General features: G+C 33.8%; 1 long non-coding RNA gene across 1 annotated transcript; it reads right to left on the bottom strand.

Annotated features, from left to right (window-relative positions):
- Positions 1-291: 291 nt before the first annotated feature.
- LOC139848063 (uncharacterized) lies at positions 292-4732 on the bottom strand. The gene is made up of 3 exons (XR_011759819.1): positions 4313-4732; positions 3998-4045; positions 292-2329 (listed from the first exon to the last, which is right to left on the bottom strand). It is a non-coding gene; the product is annotated as an uncharacterized lncRNA (long non-coding RNA).
- Between the last annotated feature and the right edge of the window lie 450 nt (positions 4733-5182).

The following is a 5182-nucleotide window of genomic DNA, read 5'->3' as shown; positions in this document are numbered from 1 at the left end:
TGGTACTCGAAGAATCTAAAGAATTGAAGGAATGAACAAATAGAAAAAAAAATGGCTAAAGATTAAATTGAATAAACAGAATGTTTTATTATATTGAAATAATGATGATAGTGATAGTGAAGTGATGACAAGGGTATTTTAGGAAGAAATCTATAATATTGTTGGATGTAGTAAAAAGAGGTTTGGAAATATCATCACCCAAAATAATCAATAAAAAAAGATAATATACATTTCATTGTCAAATAAAACATAATCAATTCAAAGGGTAAAAACATTACAAATTATAATTATAAATAAAATATATATACCCTAATAAGTCTGTATACCATTTTATTGTCAAACAATCTCTCTATCCGAATCCTTGTCCTTTGTAACATATGAACTTGAAGATGAATCGTAGTAATTCATCAAACTCAACCACCTTTTGAACTATGTCGTCCTTGACTTAAAAAGGTTAATATTCTTGTATTCTATCCCCAAGTTAGTGATATGCTTGAAAACTTCAATTTTAAAAGCCACGTCTTCTTTTATTGGATATATTTCACCATCTTTACTGCGAAGTGTAACAACTTTTAGATTTTATGGTTTAATTTCTGGCACCGATATCGAATCTCATGCCCCATAAAATCGATTAAATCATCAAACATTAGTTACAAAAAACACACAAATACCCTTGGTTTCCAGTATCAAAAGCATTACGGCAATCACTGCAAGTTTCCGAAGAAAATTGTACATCGCACTTTTAACAACAAAACAATGTGGTTTAGGGCTGTGCATGGTACTGTTCCGTCCGAAACTAATTCGTTACAACAACTTTTAGATTTTATGGTTTAATTTCTGGCACCGATATCGAATCTCATGCCCCATAAAATCGATTAAATCATCAAACATTAGTTACAAAAAACACACAAATACCCTTGGTTTCCAGTATCAAAAGCATTACGGCAATCACTGCAAGTTTCCGTAGAAAATTGTACATCGCACTTTTAACAACAAAACAATGTGGTTTAGGGCTGTGCATGGTACTGTTCCGTCCGAAACTAATTCGGTTCGATTCCGTCCCGAGTCCCGTTTTATAGCAAAAAGTCGTACCAAGGACCGTACCAAATAATTTCGGTTCGGTTCCATGATTTTCGGTTCGATTCCGTGGAAACAACCGTCCCACTATATTTGAAGGTAAATTTGTTAACTTCAACCTTTTGTTGTGTTGTTGTAACAAATTACCCATATTATATCTTATATATACTTAATCATATTTGACCACAGATTCACATTTGATGTAACCTTGATCACCGTTTTTTCGATAAGGAGCATTATAGAGTATAATATTATCGGCATGATAAATCAGTACTATAATCCTATAATATCACTATCATCACAGAATACTCCGTGTATATATATATATAGTAGTATCTTTTTTGAAAAGCTGAGAGATTTTAGTACTTCACTAAAGGCTTCAAGCCACTAATTAAAAACACCAATGTTCACTAGATGCGAACTACGTCAGCTAGCTCCAATATAAATAATAACACTTATATTACACCAGTGGGTTTTTAAACACCTATCCACACCTAACTTCAAATTCCTACCGTGATGTTTTTTGGATTCACCTTCCAGCACTCGAAGTCAAAGTTGAGTCGAGGACACCTATTTGTAATCCAAAGATGAGACATAATTTTGACGCATGCGGGCAAATCTTCATTGAGAATTGGGTTTCGCCTATCAGGGGGATTACTAAAAGAAGCAACATCATGACGTGAACAGGTGATTAAAAGTTCGGTTCGGTATTTTTCCTGTTTTTTCGAGTTCGGTCCGTCTCCTATCGAGGACCGAAAAATATGAAAAATTCAAGGACCATGGACCGTACCGAAAATCCTCGGTCCAGTCCGGTTCGGTTCCGATGCGCTTAGGCCCGGTGTTCGGGTTTTTTGGATTTTTCCCATGCCATGCACACCCCTTGTGGTTAGAAGGTAGTGGACGATGAATATGTGCCAATAAATCAATGATTTACGGGTACAGAAAATTACACTTGAAACATGGAAAACTGTTACATATGCTGCTAGGCCAGAAACATCACATGGATCAGTAGCTGCTACTAGGCCAATTCGCAAAAAATCAGTACCGGCCCGTTATCGAGACTAGAGACATTAAAGCCCATACGAAAGACGATGAGCTAAGCTACTTCATACATCTTTGCAATTTTATTATTGGTAGTTTTAATAAAGGCTTAAACGTGTGAAGCATGCGAGTATTCACAAGCCTGCATACATGATGATCCACGTTTCCGTATCTCTTGCAATTAGTTTAGCATGTTTCCAGAAGTCAAAAGCTGACAAAGACAAGGCCTTTGATTAAGAGCGCCCTTTCAAAGGAGTAAACGTAGCAAGTTTTTAATGTTTCACTGATTTTTATATCATTTTAATCATATATATATATATATATATATATATATATATATATATATATATATATAGGGGCAGGATCAATGGGAAGTAACCAATCGGGGGGAAAGCGGGGGGGAAGCAAATTTTTTTTTTTTTTTTTTCGTTTTTTTTGAAATTTTTTTTTTCCGGCATCAAGATCACACGAAAATATGAACATTTAGAAGAGATACTTCGTGATGAATGTTATTATTTAGGCGGGAAAACGATCGACAAAAATAACATTCAAGATAATATTGTTCGTGAAGAATATGAACGTTTTTTTTTCATATTTTGTGAAGTAAAATTTAGCCCGATTTAGAGTTTAGGGTTTGGTGTTTGGTGTTTTGGGCTTATTCCATAAGCCCAAAACTCCAAACCCTAAACCCTAAACCCTAAACTCTAAACCGTTCGTGTTAAAAACTCAATCTAAATCCTAAATCTAAACCCTAAATCTAAACCCTAAATCTAAACCATAAACCCTAAATTTCTAAACCCTAATATCTAAACCCTATAAACCCTATCATCACGAAGTGTCTCTACTAAATGTTCATATTTTCATCCAATCTATAATGTTCGTGAACAAAGTTTTTTCAAAAAACGAAAAAAAAAAAAAAAATTTGCTTCCCCCGAATGGTTACTTCCCTCTTGATCCTACCACTATATATATATATATATATATATATATATATATATATATATATATATATATATATATATATATATATATATATAGTGGTAGGATCAAGGGGGAAGTAACCATTCGGGGGGAAGCGGGGGGAAGCAAAAATTTTTTTTTTTTTTCGTTTTTTGAAAAAACTTTGTTCACGAACATTATAGATTGGATGAAAATATGAACATTTAGTAGAGACACTTCGTGATGAATGTATTTATTTTGGCGGGAAAACGCTCGAAGAAGTAATATATAACAATTATCGTGTTTTTCGAGCGTATATTGAGGTTTTAGCTATTGGGGTTTAGATATTAGGGTTTAGATATTAGGGTTTAAAGGGTTTAGATATTAGGGTTTAGAAATTTAGGGTTTATGGTTTAGATTTAGGGTTTAGATTTAGGATTTAGATTGAGTTTTTAACACGAACGGTTTAGAGTTTAGGGTTTAGGGTTTAGGGTTTAGGGTTTGGTGTTTTGGGTTTATGGAATAAGCCCCAAACACCAAACCCTAAACCCTAAACCCTAAACTCTAAATCGGGCTAAATTTTACTTCATAAAACATGAAGAAAAAAAAAAACGTTAACATTCTTCACGAACAATATTATCTTGAATGTTATTTTTGTCGATCGTTTTCCCGCCAAAATAATAACATTCATCACGAAGTGTCTTTTTTAAATGTTCATATTTTCATCCAATCTATAATGTTCGTGAACAAAGTTTTTTCAAAAAACGAAAAAAAATATTTTTTTTTGCTTCCCCCGCTTCCCCCCGATTGGTTACTTCCCCATTGATTCTGCCCCACAACATAGCTAACGGACTCATGCCCACTGAAAAGATATTTAGGAACAACGGAAATAAATAGACGTTTTAACGAAAATCAGTTTAACAAAACTTGATGCCAGTACCTTATCCTGCATCTCTTGCTTAACATCCTCAAGTTGTGGTTTCAAAATCTGTCCAAAATATACAAGACGTGAACAAATTAATACTATAGAAGCAAAGACAACCAATTAACAAAAATGTAGAGTGTGCAGATTCATAAACTAAATTTAAAACTATTAGATGTTATAATCTATACAGATAAAAGAAATAATACAAATATTGCACTATTACTGCCAAATGTGTAAAAAATAATATAAATAATAGCCTTCAGCTCATTAATCATGATTGGAATTGAACATGTTCTAATGATAAGTGTTGTTATTACAATGCTTACCCACCTGATAATAATTGAAGGACGGCCACGGTAGCGACGGTAGCGGCAGCCGGCGGCAATCGAAAGGTCACCAGCAACGGCGCATCAAAATCAACATGAAAAATGCATCTCTTCTCAGAAATCGACAACAGGTAAAAGGATTGAGATTAAAAAACTCAAACCCTAATTTAAACAGTCTCTTTTTTAAATCGCATAAAAACGTCATATGGATGAGGTAAAACCCTCGAACTCTATTTTAGACCCTAGTTTCAGATTCAATTCGCATATTCCGGCCAAAGAGGGGAGACAAAAAACCTCAAACCCTATATCGCAACAAACGACCCGATCTGATTGATTGGGTAATCGCTCTCAGTCAGTCGAATAGAAGAAGGTTAAATCCTCGAACCCTAATTTACGTTTAATGGAAGATGGAAGTGCTCAAACAATTTACGGTCAAATACTAAAAAGGAGTCGTCGATCTCCTTCTTTTGTCAGAATCAGTCAACTTATTATTTATTTAAATGCGCAAATAAAACCCCCTAGTTTTATAAATGTGCAAATAAACCCTTCATTTAAAAATATACTCCGTATATATATAATTATATAGGAATAGGAATAGGATGTGAACCTCAAAATTCTCAAAAGTTACTGAACAATCCTTGTAAATCTAAAACTTCTAAAACTCATATTTTGACACTAAAAACATACAACAAAAGCTAACGCGATTACAAGTAAAACAAAAGGATAACTAATGAATTTTTGACGGTGGTGCTACCAACATCATGACTTTTTAAATATTCGACATTTGTTTTGAGGGAAATTCGCAAAAATACACTTTTTTTAAGACAAAATTGCTGAAATGGTCCCTGTGGTTTGTACCAAAAAGCTGGTTTCG

The sequence above is a fragment of the Rutidosis leptorrhynchoides genome, chromosome 5, assembly GCF_046630445.1.
Source record: "Rutidosis leptorrhynchoides isolate AG116_Rl617_1_P2 chromosome 5, CSIRO_AGI_Rlap_v1, whole genome shotgun sequence".
Lineage (NCBI taxonomy): Eukaryota > Viridiplantae > Streptophyta > Magnoliopsida > Asterales > Asteraceae > Rutidosis > Rutidosis leptorrhynchoides.
The sequence above is the reverse complement of the archived record's forward strand: the minus strand, read 5'-3'. Positions and strand labels throughout refer to the sequence as shown.